The 6,745-nt window shown below is 29.3% G+C and overlaps 1 protein-coding gene across 1 annotated transcript in view; it reads left to right on the top strand.

Moving 5' to 3' along the window:
- The first annotated feature begins 5,638 nt into the window (after positions 1–5,638).
- The window catches only part of LOC107678759 (actin, alpha skeletal muscle), a 9,342-nt gene continuing 8,235 nt past the window's right edge, over positions 5,639–6,745 (top strand). The window contains exon 1 of the mRNA XM_016474144.1: positions 5,639–5,734. The gene's annotated coding sequence lies outside the window, so the exon portion shown is untranslated. The remainder of the gene's footprint in view (positions 5,735–6,745) is intronic.

Genomic DNA, 6,745 nt, shown 5'->3' with positions numbered 1-6,745 from the left:
ACTTGACCCAGAATGCTGTGCGTCACTGATGGAGTTCATAAATAATAGAACAGTGCCCCCTGCTGGTATGGACAGACTCCTGCATCTACTACCAGAACAGCTTTAACAGATCATTTCTGATTCAGTGTTAGTTTAGTGCCACTGAGATACTATTATAGTTTTTATTAATTTTAGACTTTTTTTTTTTTTTTGCATTTTCCGTTTTCATTTTAATCATTTGTGTTTTTGTCGTTTATTCATTCGTTTTAGTTGTTTTTAAATATGTCTATATAGTTTTTAATTTTTATTTCAGTTTTAGTTTTATTTGTTTTAGTACACCAACATAAATTAAATGAACATGAGAAATGTTGCCTTGACAACTAGCTGAAATAAAATATAATTAATTTTTAATTTAAATGTATTTCAGTTAAAGTTTATTTTATTTCATGACATCTTTTTTGGCCGTTTTCATTGTGAACACAATATTTAAGTTATTTAAAATTTTTAAAAGAAAATAAATACATTTAAGACCATTTTTTATATTCTAAAACTTTTAAATTTAAAGTAGAAATTTTGGGCTTTAAGATATATTAATGTATTTCCTTTCTTAATTAATGTTATTAATTCTTAATTCATCAGTGACTTTATTCTAAAATGATTCGATTTGATTCGATTGGATTTATGTATGTTATTTGTTTCGATAGATTATATTTTAAACAAAGCCAAAATAGAGTTGAAATGGTACATTTTAATTGTTTCTTCTAATACATGCGATAAGCAATTAACAAAGCGTACTGTTCATTGACCAAAACAGAAATATTCATGATTCTGCTTATCTAAAAATACTGAATTATGTTGTTTCTTATCCCTGACTAAATACATTTAAAAAGTTTTAAATCTTACACTTTATCAAATCATGTATTTTATTTTGAATTAATTACAAATAATTAATATAATTAATAAAAATAATTAACACGGAAGCTCAAATGTGCGTGTGTGTGTGTGTGTGTGTGTGTGTGTGTGTGTGTGTGTGTGTGTGTGTGTGTGTGAGAGTGTGTGTGTGAGTGCGTGTGTGAGTGCGAGTGTGTGTGTCTGTATGTGTGTGTGTCAAGTAACCAATTATCATGGCTATCATAAATTTGATGAAATAACCACAATCAGATGATTAATCAATAACTACGACAGGCCTAGTTGTTATTCACTGATATTAAAGATGACAGGGACAGTTATGAGATTCAACACAGGGTGGTTTTTCACATTAAAGCAGCTAATATACTCATTCTTCTGTTGCAGAAACTGAATGTATTCATCTGGGAAAAGAAAACAAAACGAAACGAAACGAAGACCTCACCAGTTTGGCCACCTCTTTATATCTTTATATTTTTTATTATTATATTATACAATATTTATCATATTTATTTTTAAATAATTATATAAACATTATTAATTATCACAGCATTGAAGTACATCATATGGGCCTATTTTATTATCATATTTATTATTATATTATATTATATTACATTTATTATATTAGTTTATCAACATTGATTATAATACGAACCATTATGATTAATCAATAACTACAAAATAATTAAGCAGCAAATCAGCATATTAAAGTAACCAATTATCATGGCTATCATAAATTTGATGAAATAACCACAATCAGATGATTAATCAATAACTACGACAGGCCTAGTTGTTATTCACTGATATTAAAGATGACAGGGACAGTTATGAGATTCAACACAGGGTGGTTTTTCACATTAAAGCAGCTAATATACTCATTCTTCTGTTGCAGAAACTGAATGTATTCATCTGGGAAAAGAAAACAAAACGAAACGAAACGAAGACCTCACCAGTTTGGCCACCTCTTTATATCTTTATATTTTTTATTATTATATTATACAATATTTATCATATTTATTTTTAAATAATTATATAAACATTATTAATTATCACAGCATTGAAGTACATCATATGGGCCTATTTTATTATCATATTTATTATTATATTATATTATATTACATTTATTATATTAGTTTATCAACATTGATTATAATACGAACCATTATTATTAATCAATAACTAAAAATTAATTAAGCAGCAAATCAGCATATTATACTGATTTCTGAAGATCATGTGACACTGAAGACTGGAGTAATGATGCTGAAAATACAGCTGCGCATCACAGAAATACATTACAGTTTAACAGAGATTCACACAGAAAACAGCTGTTTTAAATTATAATAATATTTCACTATTTCTACTGTATTTTTGATCAAATAAATGCATCCTCGGTGAGCTGAAGAGCCTTCTTTCTGAATAAATGAATTTTCACTGCATTTATTTCTTCAGAAATACAGAAAAAAAACAGTAATATTGAATATAGAGTACAGTAATACATATACAGTAATATAGAATGATTAGTAATGATGCTGAATGATCACAGGAATAAATTACATTTTAAAGTGTATTCAAATAGAAAACCATTATTTTAAATTGCAATAATATTTCACAATATTACTGTTTTTTCTGTATTTTTGATCAAATAAATGCAGCCTTGGTGAACAGAAGAGACTTCTTTAAAACACATTACAAGTCTTACTGATGCCAAACTTTTGAACGACAGTGTATGTATGTATGTATATATATGTATATCCCATGCATACATCGAGCTAATTAACATTTGCCACGCCCACATGTTTACATCGACGCACTTCAGTGGGAGGGGCTGTAGAAAGTGAAACTAACAACTCAATAAAGCGTGTTTGTGCTGTAAGAAAGCACCTTGCAGGACTGTTGTCTGAAATGCAGCTGGTTCTCCTGCTGAAGAGAGTAATGCTGCATCACGAGCTCTCCTCAGCTCCAAACGCCGTCGAAACACACATCAAACGTGTCGTGTGGAGGCATGCGATCGATCATAACAGCCGTCGCGTCGCAGCGTCACGCTCTGATGATGGGGCCCGCGCTACGTCATGACGCCGCGAGAGGCGCTGCTGCTCCTCATTCTGTTCTCTGAGCGAGAAATTTGAGAAACTTTATGCAGGGCTTCTGCAGACAAATAATGTTATGAGATTAATGTTTTAAATGCATTTATGAATATACAAATAAGAAATGTTGAGGGGAAAAATGCATACAAACTGAACTACCAGTAAGTGACGGTAAGTCACCGGCACTCTTCCGTGTGAACTGGAGTATAAATATACACATTTTCTGCCCCCATGTCTTGAATTTGTGATCATTCTGAATGTATGTTAATAGACTGCATCATGCAGTGAAAGAGCGCACTAGACTTCACGCAATGCGTGCACTCTGTAGCTGTTTTGAATGTTAGTTTTTTTTGCGTCATGAGAATATTGAGCAAAATAGCTCACTTGTCATGGTGTTATTTAACTATATCATGTTATGAATAAACTAAACATTTAGAATTTTTACCTCAGTGTGTTTCTTCTGAGTTTATGTGTGCGGTCACGCTCATTTGTTCTGAAGTCTCGAGACAAACAGAGTGAGCCTCAGCGCGAGCTTCTATTGTGACCAAAACTCCAGAAACAGATCGTGCTTTTTCTATGTTAATGAAAAACATTTTTAAAATAATTTTTATATTAAATTGTTATATTTTTTTTTTTATGAAAAAATTAATTAAATAATGAATTGACTTATTAATTTAATACAATTTTAAAAATTAACTTAATACAATTTTTAAAATTAATTTACTTTTATGTTATCATTTTCTTTTTATGTAATTAAATAAAAAAATTAATTAAAATTAAATAATTAATAAATTATTAATTAATAAATCAATAAAATTGACATTAATTGATTTAAATGAATACACGCACACACATATATATATATATAATATGAAGGATAAAATAGAACTACTAAAAATATTAAAATATTTTTAATTACTACAATATGTGTATGTGTGTGTGTATATATATATATATATAATTGGTAACACTTTACAATAAGGTTCCATTGGTTAATGTATAATGAACAATACATTTATTACAGTATTTATTAATCTTTGTTAATGTTAGTTTATGAAAATACAGTCGTTCATTGTTAATTCACAGTGCATTAACTAATGTTAACAAGCACAACTTTTGATGAATTATAATAATGCATTAGTAAATGTTGAGATTAACATGAACTAAGATTAATAAACGCTGTAGAAGCACTGTTCATTCTCAGTTCATGTTAACTAAAGTAGTTAACTAATTAACCTTATTGTGAAGTGTTATATATAATATTTTATAATATATATTCAAAACCCATTTTAGTAAATTATGTACATTTTATTTATTTATTAATTCATGTGAATAATTTCCATTCAAAGTAAAAAATTATAACAAATGATGTATATATTTCCTTCTATTGTATGCTTTTCTTTACGCAATTAAAAATATATTTTCTTTTATTTTTAAATTAATTGTATTAAATAACTGACTTATTCACTATACACTGTCCTCTTTTTGAGTTCACTATACACTCTCCACATTTGCATCATTTTTTATAAATACATATAATTTGATTTTAATCACATTAATAGAGAGATGTACATTTGAATAATAAATACGAATATTTTTATTTTATAGTTTTATGAAATTAAAAACATTTGCATCATTTTTATAAATATATATAATTTTATTTTAATCACATTAATAGAGAGATTTACGTTTGAATAATAAATACAAATAATTTTATTTTTTATTTTTATGAAAATTATACATTTTACATTTAGACGTACAGCTTTACTGCATCACACATTTAGTGTATTGTAGTGTACAGTAGTGTTACAGTAAAGATTTGCCATATTTACTGTAATTTTACTCTGCACCACACAGGATTGCAAGACAACCTTGCAGAGGTGGAAGAGGGCCCCTTTTTACTCCGCAACAAGAGGAAGCCATTTGTGCAATGGTGATTGCAAACAATGCCATAAGGTTGAGAGAGATACAAAGTGCTGTTATAGAGGATGACAACATCTTTGGGAATATTGAATCTGTTTCAGTCGCTACAATTGACAGAGTGCTCAGGAGGAATGAAATGCGCATGAAACAATCGTACAATGTGCCATTTGAACGGAAGAGCGACTACATATAAAGAATTTTTAGTATAATACAAAATATATTAAAAAAAAAATTTAATATATATATATGTACAAAAAGTATATTTTTAGTATAATAATAATAATAATAATACTTTATAAAAGGTATATTTTTAAATACATAAAAAGAAAAATATAAAATAAAAGCAGATGAACACTAAATATAAAAAGTATTTTTTTTTTAGTGTACCAAAAAATATACTTGATAATATACATTATAAAAAGAATACTTTTAATTACAGAGAAAAATATAAAAAGCACAGGAACCTATTTGAAACTATATATATATACACATTACAATTTGTCATTTAAATAGTCATTGCATTAAAGTTGGGTGCTGGATGGTGCAAATCTAAACACTATTTAATGTCCAATAAATATTCAAATGTGTCATTTTATATAGCATTTAACAAAGATTCAAGCTGTGGATGACTGGCGCTTAATTTTAGGGAGGCCCACTCCGGAGATCAGGTTCATGGGTGGAGAGGGTTATTTTCTGGTTTTTATTTTTTCTCGTCTGCACTTATTTGGGCTTGTGTGAACCCGATGCTCCGCCCCGGGCCCCGGGAGCCGGTCTTATTTAAAGCGGCTCCTCACCTTGTCTCTCTGTCCCAGTGGAAGCATCAGTCTTGTGATAACAACTTGGTGAGTCCTGCGAACAACCGGAGAAGCTGCTGCATCTGAAATCTCTTTAGGTCTTTGAGTTTGTGCTTTGAGGCGTAACAGTTAAGACTTTGCTTCTGGAGAACAGTTTTGACGATTACTCTTCTGGCGGAGCAGATCATCTCAGAATAGTGTGTGACACTAGATTGAAAGGCGTTTTTCGTGAAGCATCAGCATGAATGAAGCCTGACAGCTGCGAGCAGAGGACTCCTCGAGCCCTAAATAGAGCGTCTGTCCTCCAGTCAAACTCTAGCCTTTCTTTGGCTTTAGTGAATCCGGCTGGAAGTCTTGAGCTGCCACGAGGAGATATGATTTCACTAACCCTTCATGGGCAGAGTGCGGAGAACTAACACGTGTTGCTGATCACTCTAGTCTATTATTACTTAACTATTCTACTGTGAAACGTAAGTTGCAGATGATTTATACCGAATAAATACACTATTTAGGTGAGTTTCTGACAAGAATGATTTGCACTTGTAAGAAACGTAATTAAATTTGGATTTGGATAAAACGCATAATGTAAATTTAAACTGCTAAATGCATAAATGTAAATGCGGAACCGGATCCAGTTGCATAAAGAACTAGTCATTTATTTTTGCGTTTTCCGTTTTCCGTTTTCATTTTATTTCAGTTAAAGTTTAAGTAATTTTTTATATATATATATATATTTATTTCCTTTTTATGCTTTCCGTTTTCAATTTAGTGTCAGTTAAAGTTTTAGTAATTTAAATTTTTTTTTTTTTGTAACATTTTTTTATTCTTTTTTTTATGTTCATTTTAGCTAAAGTTTTAGTAATCTTGCTGTATTTTGTCTTTTTTATTATTTTTTCAATATGTTTAACTCCTCATAATTTTTATTAACTTTTGTAATATTTTTAATTTGTTTGCATTTCTGTTTTCAATTTTCATTTTAAATGTACTTTAAGTTTTAGTAATTTTGATGCTTTTGTCATTTTTATTCGTTTTTCTATATTTGAATTCAGTTTTCTTTTT

Source organism: Sinocyclocheilus anshuiensis, unplaced genomic scaffold, assembly GCF_001515605.1.
Source record: "Sinocyclocheilus anshuiensis isolate Anshui unplaced genomic scaffold, SAMN03320099.WGS_v1.1 scaffold208, whole genome shotgun sequence".
In the NCBI taxonomy this organism is placed as follows: Eukaryota; Metazoa; Chordata; class Actinopteri; order Cypriniformes; family Cyprinidae; genus Sinocyclocheilus; species Sinocyclocheilus anshuiensis.
Note: the sequence above shows the minus strand (reverse complement) of the source record. Positions and strands in the feature narration are given on the sequence as shown.